Source organism: Globicephala melas, chromosome 14, assembly GCF_963455315.2.
Source record: "Globicephala melas chromosome 14, mGloMel1.2, whole genome shotgun sequence".
NCBI lineage: Eukaryota > Metazoa > Chordata > Mammalia > Artiodactyla > Delphinidae > Globicephala > Globicephala melas.
The window spans coordinates 20,471,899-20,491,613 of NC_083327.1; positions in this window are offsets into that span (position 1 = coordinate 20,471,899).

Here is a 19,715-nt window from a genome sequence, read left to right on the forward strand (position 1 = left end):
GACTTAGATTCCAAAGAAGGCAATATTCTGCAAAAGAAAACAGTTTCATCATGATTCATTTACTTCTATTCCATTGATCATTTCTACTGTCTTACTTGTAGATTATGGAATTATGGAAGATAAACTTGACTTTTTGCATTATTACAACCCTGGATGTTCAGGGCTCTCTAAGAATCCCATAGGATATGCTTGCTTTCATACAAGGAGGTGACACAGCTGGTCCACAGGACGTAAATGAGCCCATGCCCAGTTTAACTTGGAATTTGGTTTGTCATCCCACACACACTAGCCCATTCCCAGACAAATCCTTCTACTTTTTGGCTTCTCTCTAAAGATGGTTGGGTTCTATGGCTGATCTAGAAAGAATTAGATATGAATCCCAAGGTGACCTTGGTACCTTGAGATATCCCTCACATGCCAGCTTCTCTTTTTTTTTAATGTTCTTTTTTTATTGAAGTATAGTAGATTTACAATATTGTGTTAGTTTCAGGTGTACAGCAAAGTGATTCCTATATATGTTTATTTCAGGTTATTTTCCATTATAGGTTATTATAAGATACTGACTATAGTTCCCTGTGTTCTACAGTAAATCCTTGTTGCTAATCTATTTTATATATGGTCGTGTGTGTCTGTTAATCTCAAACCCTTAATTTATCCCTTCCCACCTTTTTCCTTTTTGGTAACCATACGTTTGTTTTCTATGTCTGTGAGTCTATTTCTGTGTATTAATTTTTGGATTCCACACATTGAAGTTGTAGTCTCTACTCACTTTCTCTAATTTGTCAGTGCCCGTCCCTAATCCCTAAAGGTTATTCCCTGTCCCTACTGCCTCCTGTGTCCCGTATCTCATCCCAGCTGCTTGCCTACAATTTGATAGTGAGAAGTGAGGCTCTCCACTATGAACTCCCTCAAACTCATGCTCCCTCATCCCTCCAGATCTACTTACATCGGTGCCCAACTTACCTTCTTTACCCAGTTTGGAGGGAGAGGGTTGGTCTCTTCTCACCTCAAAATGATCATGATCATTCCAGCTCTAATCCCATTCTTGATCTACCCATTTCCCCTGCTCTGAATTCTGTATCTTCACCCTCCACTGCTCCCTTCCTCTCAGTGTATAAACGTGCTGAAGTGTTGTCCATTTTTAGTGGGGGAATCTTCACAGCTTCTCTTTCTGACAACCTCTATCTTTATCCCTTATTTCTACTTCCTCAACTATTATTTACTCATCAACTCACTGAGTCTAGTTTTTCTTCTCAGCATTGCACTTAACTTCAACTACCTCTCAATTACCAAGTGTTCTGGACACTTCAAATCTCCTTTAATTTTCCTGTGGTGTTTGATACTGTTGCCTGCACTTGTGTTTTTGAAACTCTTTCAGCCTTGATTTCCATACCACTCTCCCCGCTCTTTCTGTTATTCTGATCCTCTTGATTGTAGTTGTCTTTGCCCAGCCCTGAACAGCTCTGTCCTCTGCTCTTTTCTCCCTCCATATGCCCTCCCTGCAAAACCTCATGCATTCCTACAGATTCAACTACTGCTTTCAGGTTCTCGTTTCTCAAATCTTAGGCTCCTCCCCAGACTTCCAGATCTCACTGCCTCCTGGCTATTATCTAAATATCCTACAGGCATCTCAAACTTGATATGTCTGTAGTTCAATGTATTATCTGCTCTGCTCTTTGATTTCCTTATGTGGTTAAACAGCATCACTAACGCCCAAGCACCCAGGTCAGAAATCTCATATTCATCCTAGATGCCTCTCTCACGACCCTTTTAAAATTGCTCACCAAGTTCTTCTGATTCCTCCTAAATATCTCTCAAATTCACTTCCAAGTCACTGCTGAGCTCTCTCTCACCCATACAGCCCTGCCACTGCTTTCTACGTCCGGTCTCAGCATCTCCTCTGTTCCCCTCCTAGTACACCCTCAATGCTGCTCAGTTCTCTTGCGCCCCTCTCCGTCTCTTTTGCTCGTTACCCTACAAAAGTGGATAGGAAGCTAGAGAGCCTTCTTTTCCAACTCAGCGACACTGTCTTTCTTGCACTCTTGGCTTCCATCTTGTCATGTAACTGAACTCCATGGGCTGGGCAGTGATTTTTCTTTTTCTTTTTTTCTTTTTTTTTTTTTTTGCGGTACGCGGGCCTCTCACTGCCGTGGCCTCTCCCGTTGTGGAGCACAGGCTCCGGACGCGCAGGCTCAGCAGCCATGGCTCACGGGCCCAGCCGCTCCGCGGCACGTGGGATCTTCCCGGACCGGGGCACGAACCCGTATCCCCTACATCGGCAGGCGGACTCTCAACCACTGCGCCACCAGGGAAGCCCCTGATTTTTGTTTCTTGAGCCTACAGTGTGCTCAGCCTTCTCTGTTTAGTGCTCTTTTGAGTTGGTCTCTCACAACCAGCCTGGAAAGTGGGGTTTTTGTTGGTTTGTTTATGGTGGCGGTTGTGTTGTTCTTTCAGATGAGAAAGCAGACTCTGAAAAATAAAGCCACTTCCCAGGGTCACAAAATAAGAGGCAAAGCAGGGTTCAAATCCAATTTTCGTTACTCTAAAACAGAGTTTCTCAACAGTGGCACCATTGACATTTTGGGCTGGATAATTCTTTGTTCCAGCAGCTGTCCTGTGCATTGTAGGCTGTTTAGCAGCGTCCCTGGCTTCTCCCAGCTAGATGTCAGTAGCACCACCTCCCACCCTATTTGTGACAACCAGAAATGTCTCCGGACAATTCCAAATGTACACTGGGGAGATGTAGCAAAATCTCTCCAGTTGAAACCATTGCGTCTCTAGTACAATCAGAAGATGTGGACTGGAGCTCCAGGTCTGCCCCTAAGATACTTCATGATTTCTCAGGTGAAAACCTTGCCATTTCAGGTCCTATCTCCTATTACAAAGATGGATTACATCTTGCCTTCTCTATAGACTCCGCCAGAGGAGCATCATGGAAATGATGATGTGAGGGGAACCAGAAGGTAAAGAAAATGGGGATATTGTGATAGTAGCGTTCCTGCCAGAGCTCGTCACATGATCTCCTCCAGAGGGAACATTATGTAACAAGCTCACATGCTAGAACCCTGACATGTATGAAGGTTAAGAGGTATTTTCAGAGACAACAAAGACACACGTACACAATGCCCTATTCAGCAGGGAATAAATACTTCAATGTCCTTGGTTTTCAGAACACAAACAAAATTGTATTAAATAAAAAGGATTCTCAAATCCACCTGAAAGGTTAACATCTCCATGAATTATTAAAACAAAGCCCCAAAGATTAAAAAGGGGACAAAAGGGTCTTATGTTTCCCTATGACATGTGTCATTGGGCATTTGTCTGTATTATTCAGGAGGATATTTATGTAATGTTGCAAAATATTTAAAAGTACCCTGTTGGACATTTCAGAGAATGGATAAAGGTAAGAGATTTTCTTTTCTTCAAAAAGAAAAGTAGTAAGAAAGTGACTGGTGTTTGAATAGGATCAGAAGACGCCATCAAATGTGTCAGGACTATGAATTTCACCTGACTAATGTCCATCCTATTTTGAAGTTCTCTGCTGATGGAAAGGCAATGGCTTTCCTCAGAAGGGAGGGGTGTTCTAATATGAGTCCACTTTTAACAGGGGTGGTTTACCATAGCGGATAAGAGCCTGAACACAGTGTTGGACTCCTTGGGTTCAAGTCCAAGTTCATCTGTGATAATAATAGTACCTACCTCATGGGGCTCAAAACAGAGACTGACACACGGTAGGTGCTCAGTAAGCATTATCATTATAATTTTTAGTTTTTCCATTAAAAACCTTTTCTTGGTGTCAAAGTGAAGTCTTTCCAATTGCAAGGTAAGTATATATGTTTTTTTTTCTTTTTCTTTTTTCTCTAGCTCTGTTCCTATGAAGGATAATAGTTAGGAATCTCCCAGTAATAGCCCTTTAAGCATTTGAAAGTGGTGAAGTCATCAGCTCAACATTTTTATCTCTTAATAATGTAGATTGTCTCCTTATTTTTAAAAAGGGTCTTTAATTTATCCCTTTTATTAAATTACTAAGGATTACTCCCAATTTTTAGAGTTTCCGTTTACTATTTCTAATGTACAAATTATCCTATGACTCTCTCTTTTCTCTTAAAAAGCAGCAGTTAACTGCATAGGAATTTAGTTTGGAAAACAAATATTTTCAGAAAGTAAAATATTCAATATTCCAATATGAGGAATAATTTTGGAAATTGGAAATTTCCCCCAAACATTTGATCTAAATTAATTTTGTCTGTTATGGATTACAGACAAAATAAGTTGAACAGAGTTCTGTGGAATATAAGTGAAATGTGTATTGGGAAATAATGTGCATGTGTACATTTCTCTAAGGGGAGTGGATTTAAAGAGGTTGGGGAGAAAGGTTGGAACTTATATTCTGGAGGGCTTTGAACACATTTTTTTTTAACATCTTTATTGGAGTATAATTGCTTTACAATGGGGTGTTAGTTTCTGCTTTGTAACAAAGTGAATCAGCTATACATGTACATATCTCCCCATATCTCCTCCCTCTTGCGTCTCCCTCCCTCCCTCCCTATCCCACCCCTCTAGGTGGTCACAAAGCATGGAGCTGATCTCCCTGTGCTATGTGGCTGCTTCCCACTAGCTATCTATTTTACATTTGGTAGTGCGTGTATGTCCATGCCACTCTCTCACTTTGCCCCAGCTTACCCTTCTCCCTCCCTGTGTCCTCAAGTCCATTCTCTACATCTGCATCTTTATTCCTATCCTGCTCCTAGGTTCTTCAGAACCACTTTTTTTTTTTTTTTTTAGGTTCCATATATATGTGTTAGCATACGGTATTTGTTTTGCTCTTTCTGACTTACTTCACTCTGTATGACAGACTCTAGGTCCATCCACCTCACTACAAATAACTCAATTTCGTTTCTTTTTATGGCTGAGTAATGTTCCATTGTATATATGTGCCACATCTTCTTTATCCATTCACCTGTTGATGGACACTTAGGTTGCTTCCATGACCTGACTATTGTAAATAGTGCTACAATGATCATTGTGGTACATGACACTTTTTGAATTATAGTTTTCTCAGGGTATATGCCCAGTAGCGGGATTGCTGGGTCGTATGGTAGTTCTATTTTTAGCTTTTTAAGGAACCTCCATAGTGTTCTCCATAGTGGCTGCTTCAAATTACATTCCTACCAACAGTGCAAGAGGCTTCCCTTTTCTCCACACCCTCTCCAGCCCTTTATTGTTTGTAGATTTTTTTTTTTTTTTGTAGATTTTTTGATGATGGCCATTCTGACTGGTGTGAGGTGATACCTCATTGTAGCCCTGATTTGCATTTCTCTAATGATTGGTGACGTTGAACACATCTTAAAGAAGTTTATTCTTTGTTCTGTGAAAAAAAAATGGGAGTGAGAAGAAGGTGCCAGGACGATCAGATTTCCACATGCAAAAGAATGAAGTTGGATCCCTTCCTCACGCCATTAAAAAAATTTAACTCAAAATGGATCAATGACAAAAATATAAGAGCAAAACCCTTAAAACTCAAAATCCTCCACCAGCTATTCTAAGGTTCTACTAACTGATTAAGAGAAATTAAGAATAGTATCACAGGCCTCCCTAAAACATGACGTCCTGGAGTGAGAGCACTGTCAGGCTAAATTAAGTAACTCAGAATTTGGAGACAAATACCTCCTTTGAGTGTGAAATGAGTAAAAAACATCATGGGATGTTATTTATAGAAGAAACCCACCCCAGAGAGATCATCTGTCCTGTATTCCTGGGATAACCTGGGAAAATACTAGAAAGTTGGTAGGTATGTAGATTTAAGGGTGTAAGATTATACAAGACTTCGAACATCAAGAAGAGAATTGGAGGGCTTCCCTGGTGGCACAGCGGTTAAGAATCCACCTGCCAATGCAGGGGACACGGGTTCGAGGCCTGGTCCGGGAAGATCCCACATGCCGCAGAGCAACTAAGCCCGTGCGCCACAACTACTGAGCCTGTGCTCTAGAGCCTGTGAGCCACAACTACTGAGCCCACATGTCACAACTACTGAAGCCCATGGTCCTAGAGCCTGTGCTCCACAACAAAGACAAGCCACCGCAATGAGAAGCCTGCGAGCTGCAATGAAGAGTAGCTCCTGCTTGCTGCAACTAGAGAAAGCCCGTGCGCAGCATCGAAGACCTAATGCAGCCAAAAATAAATAAATAAATTTTTTTTTAAAAAAAGGAAGAGAATTGGAAAGGTTTTTCCAATCATAGCAACCAGAAGGTACCTGAGTAAAGTGGGTAGTAAATGAAGAAACAGAGAGAAGACAACCAACCATGTGGTCCTGTGAGCGGCATCAAGACGTGGCAGCAAAGGTTCACAAAAAAGTAGAGGTCTGCGTGAAAGATAGGTGAACAGAAACGACCTAAAATGGCATGGACCTGCTAAGAGTCTACACAGTTCTCCGGCTAGGGAGAACACAGTAATGTGCAGACACCACTCTCTCTTCTGCAACTGAGGATCCTGGGTTTTCTGGGACAACCCCTATTGCAAACATGCTGAGCTATTGTCAGAGCTAGTGAGAATATGCGCAAGTCTTAGGTTTAAAAAATTGAGTCCCGGTAACCATCTGGTAGGACAAGGATAGCTAATGCATCTGGCTCCTATACATCCTGGATTAAATGTCCATTACAATCATTTGATTCTCATGACTCCAAGTGACCAAGCAACCTTCTGAGGAATTGTTTTCTTGCTGAGATTCCTTAAGCTGTGCAATGAAATCCTCTTGAGATTAGATGCTAGACTTCCAGTCCCTGGAGAGGTGCTTTATAAATCAGGCTTCCTGGGGCTTGGCTCATGTGGATGGGTCCCTTAGGGATGACTCCACTCAGGGTGTACTAACTATAAACCTGAGCTTCTGAGCCTTTGGACCTGAGCACCAGCCCGCCCATTCTTCTCTTATTGCAGGATGAGCCTTTGCCATGCCAGCAACTTCTCGCCACACAGGAGGCTGCACTTCTTGTGTGGTTCAGGCATCAGGAAGCAAGTGCCCTCTCTGGGCTCTGAATGGGCACAAACACTGTCCAAGAAACCCTGGCACTGCCAGGAGCAGGGGACCTGCTCTGTCGTTACCAAGGAGTGCTGTTTTGAAGCTTGCATTAGAGGGGCACCAGATATCAAATGCCACACACACCACTGGTGACAAGCCCTGAAAAAGCCATCAGCCTCCATACCCAGCTTCTTTTGCCTCTCAGTAATAATAATACCTTGGATAGTATTATCCCTGGATAGTGCTTGACCGTTTCCAAAACATCTCACAGCCTCTCATCTGACCCCCACCCCATCTTCTGTAGTAGGCAGTGAGCGGTAGGACCCTTAATGCACTGACGAGGAAACCAAAACTCAGGGACATGGCTTGTCCACAACGCGCAGTAATCAGTAGAAAATCCAGCAGCAGAAGCCAGGTCCTGCAGGATGGGTCTCCAGCTCCCCCTGGAGCTAATTTCTGTCCAACCTTGCACACAAATCATTTAACCCCCAAAGAAAACAGTTTCCTCTCGGGGACCTCTTTCCATCTCTGAGGCCCATAGAACATTCTGACACGTGTGAACACTTTAACCCCTTGTTCGATTTTAAGGCATTTTCATTTTTAGAGATGGCCTATTTGGGAAATGCCCAAAGCAGAAAGTTTCTCAACCCAGGACCTGTGGCTCCTGAAGGGCTGTTGTTAGATTCTCAAGGGTCTATGAGAAGAGTACGTGTGTGTGCTTTTGGTCTAGGATCTTCAAACAAGCCAACAGAAGCACCGCTGAATGACCAGCTCATAACAAGGGCAGCCTCAGGATTTCAGCACTCCTATTTATGTGTTTGGCAAACTACACAGCCTTCAGGCCAAATCCAGCCCACCACCTGTTTTGTAAATAACGTTTTTTGGGACACAGCCATGCCCATTCATTTATGATTGTCTTTGGGCGGCTTTTATGCCCAAACAGCAGAGTTGAGTAGTTGCAATAGAGATAAAGCTGCTCTCAAAGCCTAAAATATTAACTATCAGGCCTTCTGCAGAAAATGTTTATTGGCCTCTGATATATAAATCATATTTAAAAGCATCTTGCAGCCAAGTTGCAGAACTTTAATCACCTAGGCCTGTGAGCAGCAGCACAGGATGGGTTGTGCTCAGGAAAAAGCCACACGAAGCCACAGGGAGAGCCGCGGGAGCCAAGGTGCTGGTGGCTGGAACGGGGACGTGTGGTGGATGAAGCAGCCAGGACCAGCCCGGCACGTCAAGCTCGCCCATCACGAGGGCTCCGCAGTCAGAATCTCATTCTCGCCATGAGTAGCGATTTCATTTCAGCAAAACGACATCTTTTGTCTGCTAAACTTTAATTAGTTTAAATTTTATTTATTGGTTTCGCAACATTTGGTTTTTCTTTTGTAAATATAGCCCCATAAAAGCCATAAGTCTAAAGATTAGCCTGTAGATGTAAAATTATTTTACGCCTAATTTTATGTTTTATACATATCGATAACAGTATACTAAAACTTGAATTGTCAATACTGAGGGTCCATAAGCAGTGCTGAGTAGAACAGTACCCACCCAGGCTGACACGTGTCCATATGTACCACGTGCCTGGTATTTCATTTTCCTGTGTGAATAAAGGCATTGCCATTTTCAGAGGACCCCCTCTTAGGAACAGTGCAAAGGTTGTCCTCAGGCCACACAGAAAAGGCCACTGAAGCGTCCTAGGCTGTGCCTCTGTGCTCCCATCACCTCACTTAAATCAGTCCACACCCTGTGCTCAGGCCAGGCTTCTGTCCTGGTCACAGGCTCCCGAAGCCCTTGTCATCCACACGTTCCAAATGGGCAACTTAACTTAGCGGCAGCTCATCCAGAAAGGGCATCTGTGATGCGGCACAAAACTGAAAAGCAGAATGTCTAAGTCTGTCATAATTAGGATCCCTTCCCTGAGGGAAACTTTTGGGAAAGAGGTAATGACTACCCAATTACAAGAAATGGCATTTTCCCATTAAATAAACAAATCCTACCATAAGAGAAATAAGCTTAACTTACCTCTTGACACAGATGTGAAGATTAGAAAGAAATCCAGTCTGCTGCTCATTCCATTTAAAAAAACATGAGTTGATTATATCATTTCCCTGAGAGGGAACTGGTGTTTTAAGCTGAGGAAAATGGAGTCCAGTGGTTTCCAAGGTAGTGTAAGCAGAACAGGTGTAACCTGATCATTTGTTTTGACTCATAACTTTGATGTGAATTCTTATGTCTCTGCTGTTTAAAATATATGTTAAAAGAGAAGTGAAACTGAAAAACCAATTCAAAGCCACTGACGTACACGCAGTTCATTGAACATGCCTTTTTATAAAACCTTGTCATCATCTAAACAAAGAAGCTGGGACAATGAGGGAGGATGTTTCATCTCTTTAAATGATTTCCCAAGGTTATTTATCAAAAGCCATCTACGGGGAAAAAATAGGCAAAAGAACAATTTAAGTCAATCTATCTTTGATGAGCTTATTTTAACTTCACTTCATGGGTCATAATCTTAGAAGTTCAGAAAGTAAAAGGCATAGTAAAAATCACTTTTCTAAACCCAGGAAGCATTGATAACAGACATTTTCTATGTATATAACAAACAGAAAGAAAAAGTACTTTTATCTTTTTATGGAGCCATTTCTAGGCATGAGTTTAGCTAAAATTAAAGACGTACAGAAATGAAAATGAAATCCTTTTCCTCTTGGAATAAGAATAACTTAGAAACAGAATTTTACAGTTGGAAATGATATTAGATGTCATGAAATTGAATGCCTTCATTTTAGAGATGAGAAAACAGAACCACTGAGAGCAGCCTGTTGCAGGTCCCAGAGCCAGTATATGAAGTGTAGAAAAGAGCTGGGCAGGAAACCCAAGTCCCAGACTTTTGCACTGTCATAGCCACCTCCACAGACCAGGTGGATTTCGGTTCTCTCTTACTGCTCTTAACATTCGTGACCTTTATAATTATTCCATATATTCATATATTTAATCCAAAATTCAAAGAGGACTACAGTTTATTTTGAAAAAACATTGATCTACATTATTAATTATATTACTGGATAATTACTGGATAAACCTCTTCCATACCCAATAAAGCAAATCTTGTTTGATTTGGTTTTGTTTTAACAGAGAGATCCCAGGATCCTAGAATACTGACCCAGTTTCCAAAGTGTTGATATCACGATAAAATCCCAAAGCCTTATCTCTGGAATTGATCATCCCTTTTAGTTCCCATTCCTTTGTTTAGCACTTATCAAACTTCATCCATGACCTTAAAAACGTTACCTGATTGTACTGAGACAACTTCTGCCAGGAATAATTGGTCTGAGGTGGTTTGTTGTTAGGGCAACCTTCAGGGTGGCCTTACTGAATCCCCAAGCACTAATGATTCAGAAGATCCCAGCCTTCCAGTAACGTTAGCACTAACCCAAACAAAGGTAGCATACGATGACCCAGTATGGCAGAGGTGTAGTTTTCTAGACGAAGGTCCCTGTCCTCAAGGATCATGTAGCATCTTGCACACCAGCTAGTAGAGGGAGAAATTGCTGGGCTGAGGGGGCTATCAGGAGAGGTTCTATAGAAGAAGAGGATATGGGTTGTATCTTTGTGGAGCAAGAGGCTTGTTCTTACATGGGTGTGTCCTGGACACAGTGCCTCCGATGAACCTGACACCTTCTCAGTTATGCTCACGATGCTTTCAGTGTTTTTGACAAAGAGATTTCATTCTCCCCGCTCCATTTTTTGTTTGGAAGAAGCAAACATAATAAGGACTGCAAAAGGAGTGACGTGTTGTAGTAGAAATAACACCATCTTGAAGTCAGAACGCTAAGGGTGGGGAGAGGTAAGAGAAGCCAGAACTGGAAAGAGAATGGAATGAATGCTGGTTGTTCACCTTGTTCTCCTCTGCTTTCTCTTCACTGTGAGAATGTGTCCCTGCAGGACGTCAGCATGAGCAGAGCCCAGAACATGGAGGGAGTATAAGTCAGAGCCTTCAAATGTCCAGCGTGGCCCCCTGGATGAACCACACAGGGGTGGACGCTGCAGGAAAACCTGCTTGAGGATCGCTGTGTTAATAAAGACAACAGAGGTGTGTCGAATGCAGAGCCATATGAGAAGAACACGACCAAGGTCTAAGCGTTAACATCACAGCTGGCGGCAGTGATGGACGTGTAAGCACTCCTGTGCATTGGGAACCCTCACGCACAGAGTACTGTGCTCTGAACTTGACTTTTATTGTTTCTTACCATAATGTCTCTTCCGAGGGAGGTCAGGAGTCTTTTCTCCTCACTTTAGACAGAGCTGGAGCACCGCGTTTTTTCTGGCCTCCGTAAGACCTTTGACAAGCTCAAGTAGGTCTAGAAGACAGTGACCAGAGTGGAGAGGGTGTCTCTAAATAAGTCTTGAAAATATGGATTGGAGGTATTTAGCCTGGAGAGGCAAGGTTCAAGGGAGTTACTTATCAGAATTTGTGTCAATTCTCTATTAAAATGTTTTTTTGCAACAGTACAGATCCCACAGACCGGAGTTCAGACAAACCAGGGTTGGAATCCGGACCTGTTTTTTACTTAACTTCATGAACTTGCTCAAGGTGCTTGCGTTTTCTAAGCCTCAATTTCCTTGTCTGCAAAATGGGAAAGGCATTCCCTTTATTGGTTTCCTTATAATGCTTAAATGAAATAATAACTGCTCAATAAATAGTAGCTGTTGTTATCTGTGTCCACTGAAAGCAATGCTGACTTTGGGTTGTGAGATCTCCTGTAAAAACAAAATGGGACCAGAAATGAGAGAAGTATGCATAGACTCGAAAAACAAAAAAAATTACCTTTTGCACTGGGCAGCAAAGCACATATGGGGAGAACTGCCTCTGCATCTCCGAACAATTGCTTTCCAGTACAATTTGTGAACACAAGACACTTACATGAAGAAGTAGTACCCATCCCTTTTTTTTTATTTTTTAAAATTTTTATTGGAGTATAGTTGACTTACAATGTTGTGTTAGTTTCTGCTGTACAGCAAAGTGAATCAGTTATACACATACGTATATCCAGTCTTTTTTAGATTCTTTTCCCATATAGGTCATTACGAAGTAATGAGTAGAGTTCCTTGTGCTATACAGTAGGTCCTTATTAGTTATCTATTTTATATATAATGGTGGGTACATGTCAGTCCCAATTCCCAATTTATCCCTCCCCTCTTCCCCCACTGGTAACCATAAGATTGTTTTCTACATCTGTAACTCTATTTCTGTTTTGTAAATAAGTTCATTTGTACCATTTTTTTAGATTCCACATGTAAGCAATATAATACGATATTTGTCCTTCTCTGACTTACTTCACTCAGTATGACAATATCTAGGTCCATCCATGTTGCTGCAAATGGCATTATTTCGTTCTTTTTCACGGCTAATATCCCATTGTATATAGGTACCACATCTTCTTTATTCATTCCTCTGTCGATAGACATTTGGGTTGCTTCCATGTCCTGGCTATGGTAAATAATGCTGCAATGAACACTGGTACATATGTCTTTTTGAATTATGGTTTTCTCAGGGTATTTGCCCAGTAGTGAGATTGCTGGGTCATATGGTAGTTCTATTTTTAGTTTTTTAAGGAACTTCCATACTGTTCTCCAGACTGTATCAATTTACATTCCCACCAACAATGCAAGAGGGTTCCCTTTTCTCCACACCCTCTCCAGCATTTATTGTTTGTAGATTTTTTGATGATGGCCATTCTGACCGGTGTGAGGTGATACCTCATGGTAGTTTTGATTTGCATTTCTCTAATAATTAGTAATATTGAGCATCTTTTCATGTGCTTTTTGGCCATTTGTATTTCTTCTTTGGAGAAATGTTTATTTAGATCTTCTGCCCATTTTTTGATTGGGTTGTTTGTTTTTTTGTTGTTGAGCTGCATGAGCTGTTTGTACAGTTTGGAAATTAATCCCTTGTCAGTCACTTTGTTTGTAAATATTTTCTCCCATTCTGTCGGTTGTCTTTTCATTTTTTTATGGTTTCCTTTGCTGGGTAAAAGCATTTGAGTTTACGTAGGTCCCATTTGTTTATTTTTGTTTCTATTTTCATTACTTTAGGAGGAGGGTCAAAAAAGATACTGCTGCGATTTATGTCAGAGAGTGTTCTGCTTATGTTTTCCTCTAAGAGTTTTATAGTATCTGGCCTTACATTTAGGTCTTTAATCCACTTTGAGTTTATTTTTGTGTATGGTGTTAGGGAGTGTTCTAATTTGGTTCTTTTTTTTTTTTCTTTTTTTAAATCAAGTGCTTATTAGGAGGAAAAGGAGTACATGTACAGAGACACACGGGCCGACTCAGGGAGAGAGTCACCTCTAATTTCATTCTTATAATGTGGGATGTTAGTTCCCTGACCAGGGATTGAACCTGCGCCCCCTGCAGTGGAAGCGCAGAGTCTTAACCACTGGACCACCAGGGAAGTCCCTACTCATCTCTTTCTAACATGGCAATTCTCAGTTATACCAGGAGCTCATGGGAGTTTTTAGCATCTAGAGCAACTCCAGGAACACAATAAATATTTCTTATGTATTTATTTATTGGAGTATAGTTGATTTACAATATTGTGTTAGTTTCAGGTGTACAGCACACTGATTCAGTTATACATACGTATTTTTTCAGATTCTTTTCCCTTATAGGTTACTACAAAATATTGAGTATAGCTCCCTGTGCTATACAGTAGGTCCTTGTTGCTTATCTGTTTTACATATAGTAGTGTGTATATGTTAATCCCATACTCCTAATTTATCTGTCCCCTCCCTAAATATTTCTCGGTAATGGTTGATGGGAGCAATATCAAGTGCTTCTGAGGTTTCACATTCTGGTGAGAATAAGCTGAAGGGTTCTGTGGCTGCCTCTTACCCTGGTGCTTCATCTTAACTTCTGACTGATGTAGGGAAGGATTGAGGAAAAATGCTTCGTAGGTACAGAATAGCCGAGGCGTCAGAAAGGTCCCATTTCTATACCTAAAATGAGTTTTCAACATTTTTCAAAGGAAAATGTGAGCATCATTTCCTGATTGTAACCACTCCTAAATCAGCCCTTTCTGGACCCAGTTGCACGATGGGCTTGTCCCACACCAGGCGGCCGTCAGCAGAGACACAGCTCCCGGCCCCATCTAGGCACCGCATCTCCCGCCAGGTCACTGAAAGCACTCGCATTTTCAATATTTGCACTTAAATCATCAAATATTTTCTAAGCATTTTCCACGTCCAGGAAATGTTTGAGAGCTTGTTTTTCCTCAGAAAAAGAAAGTCACATATTCCCTAGCATCAGTCTAGCCACCAGGCTTTCAAAGCTTTCAGGGTTTGAGGGGGCTCTAAGTTAATCAAGCCATGTCCTCTAAACAAATATTACACTTGTATGCCAGATAAGCCTAGGTTTTCATCTCTCTTCCCTTATTATTTGAATTTTCTTTAAGAAAAGCAATAATATGAATGGCTTGGTGTGCATGTAATCGTTAATGCAGATGTTGGAGAATAAACAACAAATGTGTATCTTCTCCATCATTTTTTGCCAAATAGTTCCTAATTTAATCACTTGCATGCCTCCCCACCCTTCCAAAAAATAATATTATTTTAATAGTTAAATTCTAGATTGGAGACACAAATATAGGCAACAAAATCCCATTGTGTATAGAAAATCTATAGAAATCTGTAAATGTACCCTAGAGATTAATAATATGAAATAGAAATAAATACATACATGAGTAAGGATCTCCCACCCCACGGTGGCTGGAATACTCATTGCAACTGTAACTTCATTATGTGCTTGTAATTGTTAGCTCGATTATCTCGCAGCAGTGTGCAAGTATTGGGTAACAGTGTCTGACATGTAATAGGCATTTAATAAATCTTAGTTAAATTTAGGATTGAAAAGGCAAGTAATGAATAATAGTTGATGAAATGATTTGAGATTCCCGCATGAAAGGGGATCTCAGTAGGTTAAAAGTAGGAACTGTTGGTTATTTCAGCTGAATAGATGGGTAAAAATATTAAGACAAACATACATAACTATAGAAGATGAAATAATTAGGTCAAATACTTCCTCCAGTGCTTGACTAAACTTAAAAAAAATCACAACAAAACCCAACGCAGATAAAAAAGTACCTTGGACATATTTTTTTGTGGTTCAGAGAAGTACACACTTTAAATTCCATTCAGGGCTTAATGTCTGTGGATTGACAACCGTTCTAAGTTTTGATGCCTACGTATGCTTACCTTGTGCTCCTTGCAGTATAATAAACACAGTTAATTTTACACACAGCCTGCATATGGTTGTACATAGAAGTAAGACTATGGCACCCAGAGCCAATACTTCACAGCCACAGCCTGAACCCCAGGGACTGTTCACCATCTCTAGCCTTTCGGAAAATCTGAAAAGGAAACCCAGCATGCGTAATGACCTCTGCCAGGCGTTTGAGAACGAGAAGAAAGATTGTTGGGGGAGTACCACTACACACCCGCCAAAATGACTAAAATTAAAAAGACAGACAATATTAAGTTTTGGTAGGAATATGCGTATACTGCTGGTGAGAGTATAAATTGGTGCAATCACTTTGGAAACTGTTAAATGTAATAAAATTGAACATACACCCACTGATGACTCAGCAATTCCAATCCCAGTTGTATACATATGTGCATCAAAATACACTAACATTCATAACAGCATTATTCATCATAGTCTCAAACTGTAAACACCCAAATGGCCACCAACATAAGAATGGGTACATGAATTGTGATGTATTCATATTGTCAACCTCCTTGTTGATCCAGCACAGCTTACAGTCTTGGTAGTGTCTCTAAGTGGGGAAATTAGGGAAGAGTATTTGTAGGATTCGGGATTCTGGGCTCACAAGGTTTATGCCAGGTCTTTCAAGGTGGGAAACTGGTTGGGACTAGGTCAAGTTCATGACACTATATTTTAGGATTGGTGGTCATAGCAAAGCAACATTCTGCAGATGAGTTTTATGAAGAGAAAACAATTGTCCTGATAAGTGAGTTGTTTACCCAGATTGGAAAACTGTTTGCTTATAGAAATCGGTTGGCAAAAATTTCCTGATGCAAACAGTAAACTTCTTTATTGATCTGCTATTGTATCTTCCTAATCTGGCTAATCTCAGCTATCAGTCCCATCAGTTAAGTTCATGCTGAGGCAGGAAATCTCACTTCTCAGGACAATGCAATACTATATAGCAATGGAAATGAACCACAGACTGATAAATGCATCAATATGAATGAATTTTAAAACATAATAGTTAAAAAATTAATATATGGTGATAGAAGTTGAAATAGCGGTTGCCAGAGAAGGGGTTGGATAGTGACAGAGAGGAGGTTTGGTGTGGTTCTGGGATGCTCTTCTGGGATATTCTAGCTCCTATTCTGGGTGGTGGTCACTTGAGTGTGTACACTTTGTGAGTATCCACCAAGCTGTTCACTTAGAATTTGTATACTTTCCTTCAATTAAACAAAAAGATTACTTAAAAAATAGAGGTGAGTAAAGGAAAGGCTTCAATTCTAGCACCAGGTTATATTAAATAATTGGTATTGAAAGTAAGTACAACAACAATATTAAAGAAAATCTGAACAAAAGAAAAGAATTCCTCGTAATTACACAATCCTGTAACCCTGCTTGCCTTGATTCACCTGCTTTCCGTTATTCTGTGCCTGTGTCACTTTGCTTTACTCCATCAGGCCTCCAGGACCTAATGGCAGAGCATGCTTTCCCTGCCTGCCCATCCAATTGTATTGATCAAAGCTCTACACCCCTTCTGCAAACAAACAAACATTGTACAATATGCCGTTCATGATGTTCTGTTAGACTCTGGGGTCTCTCCCTAAATGTTTGTAAGATCTATAATAGGCTGCATTTTACATCTGCATGGCTGGAAGAGAGACAGACACTCTTGGTTGCTTGGAGTGAGAGGTGGAGGCTGACTGATCTAAAAGAGAAATAGAGCGAGCCTCTGGCTCAGATTAGGAAACCCTGACGCCTGTTCACACGGAGGCTGTCCTCTTCTGGAGATTTGCCTTTTCACCGTGGATTTTTACAACTGTTCTCATTAATCCAGAAAAGCACTTAGCTTGTCACCAGGTAACCTTAATTTAGCACATTCACAGCTTTCCTGAGAATAAAAACACTTACTGTAATCCACAAATAATCTGCCCTGCGTGTCATCTGCTGTGTAACAATTTCCACATGACCTGAGGAAAAGCTCCAAGTTTTTTCAAACTAAAGAAAGAACAGAAGAAAAAAGAAAGAAATTATAGAAAATAGAAGACAAGGGAATCTTTCTTATTTGAACTTAAAGAGACGTTTCATTTTTGTTTAAGCCATGACACAACATCCTTTTAGGACCGTTACAATAAAGGACTTTATTACATTTTATGCATCTAAGTAACTCAGTTATTTGTTTTATGCCCTAAAAGGAAGGCATTAAAAATAATTAGAATAGAGTTTCTAATCTTCCTAAAAATCTCTATTTATTTATTTATTTATTTATTTATTTATTTATATTGGATTATAGTTGATTTACAACGTTGTGTTAGTTTCAGATGTACAGCAAAGTGATTCAGCTATACATACATACATATTTTTTTCCAGATTCATTTCCCTTATAGGTTATTACAAAATATTGAGTATAGTTCCCTGTACTATGCAGTAGGTCCAAATCTTTGTATTTTTTGAAACTTAGGAAGCACCTTCTCAGGATAAATGTCATTGCCTCCAAATAAAATTGTCCCACTCACTTGATTAGATTTGCACTGATCCCAAACCATGCAGACCTATGATCAACACTAACTGTATTTAAGTCTCCACCATCTGAGATGATTGTTTTGTCTGATTTTTTTTTTTTTTTTTTTTTTTGTGGTACGCGGGCCTCTCACTGTTGTGGCCTCTCCCGTTGCGGAGCACAGGCTCCGGATGCGCAGGCTCAGCAGCCATGGCTCACGGGCCCAGCCGCTCCGCGGCATGTGGGATCTTCCCGGACCGGGGCACGAACCCGTGTCCCCTGCATCGGCAGGCGGACTCTCAACCACTGCGCCACCAGGGAAGCCCTGATTTGCTGGAGGCTTCATTGGGTCAGACATTTAAATCTTCAGAGGAATTTCTTAAGATGAGTTAAAATGTGACACCTCTCTCTCCGCAGGGTAGAAACTATATAACAAAAAGCAGTTATGTCTTATCTGGCAAATGAAGAAGGAAAGTGACCCATCATGAATGTCAGTGGTTCTCAAGGTGAGGTCCAAGGAGCAGCAGTGGCAGCAATGGAATTTCTCAGGCCCCACCCCAGACCTACTTTCTGAAATACGCTGGAGTTGGGGTCCTGTAATTGGTGTTTTAACAAAGGTGAGTCTGACGCATGCTCAAGTTTGCCAACCCTCGATATAGGATAATGCTGAGGGTATGTGAATGTCAGACCAACTGGCAAGACTTCAGAAACACTAAGCCATCTTGTGAGTTCATCTGTTAGTCTCTGGGACTTCTCTCTAAACGTTTGTAAATTTGGTAATACACTGCATTTTACATCTACATTAAAATTGTTTTATTTCAAAGGTATGTACAGTGAACAGCAGTTTCTATTCAATTGTACAACCCAAATATCCCCAACTTTCTCTAGCATCTGGATAAAAATAAGGTCACTTGAACATTGATACTGACATTTCACTGACTTATTTGCCTACAGGCGAAAACCTCAGGGCCTATGCCCTCCACACCCCAGAGCGTGGCTATTGAAAACGGGCTGGCCACAAAGCCTTGCTTGGGCCCCCTCTACCTCAGAGGGCTCCCCTCCTCTCTGGAAATTGGGTTTGGGCAAAGGTGGAAGAGTAAGAAAAAGGGTGGGCTTGGGGATTTTTTGGTGTGTTTTTATCCAATGAGGGGAACAAGTTGATAAAGGAATAAAAGATCTGTGCCTCAGTTGAGAGAAGTTGTTTCTGCAGCCCTGGGTGCCATCAGAGACAGTTACAGAATTGATGTCCAACAATAATCAGTATCGAGGCTGCAAAGAACTTTTTGGGGGGGTCTTAAAAAATTGCAATTTGGGAGACAGGTAAAACTAAAAGCCTGTTCAGGTAAAACTAAAAGCCTGTTCCGGGGAAGAGAAAGAGTCAGGGGCTTATAAAAGCAAAAGCCACAGGATTGTTCAAGAATTATGACTGACTCTGATACAGGAAAGGAAATATTTGTCCATAAGGGATAGGCTGTCACTGGTTATTTTAGGGTAAGCGTCCAACACATATCTTGAGTTTCTGGAGCACTGGCCAGATGTTCTGAATGCCTGCTTTAGACGGTAAGTGATCAAAGGTCAGGTTCCATCCAGGCTGAGACATGCGTAAGTCACACTTTCTCGTTGGCCTCCAGGCTCGATGTGAGAGAACTCTCTTAGCAACACCAACTCCATTTTGATTTTCCTCTCACAAGCGGGGCCTGCAGCCCCATCGTGGCAGCTCTACCCTCCTGCACTAGGACCCCTTTCACAATATCTCACTTTCACCCCATTGTGGGAAAGTGTCTCTCATGGTCCAGAGGCCCCTATGCATTGGCTGGCTGCTCTTCATCATGGTACCTCCTCCTTAGCATCTCACTTGTCCACTTAACATCCCTTCTATGAATATTTCTGGAGCTCTTCATGTGTCTGGAAATATAGCTACGAGCAAAACGTAGAGCC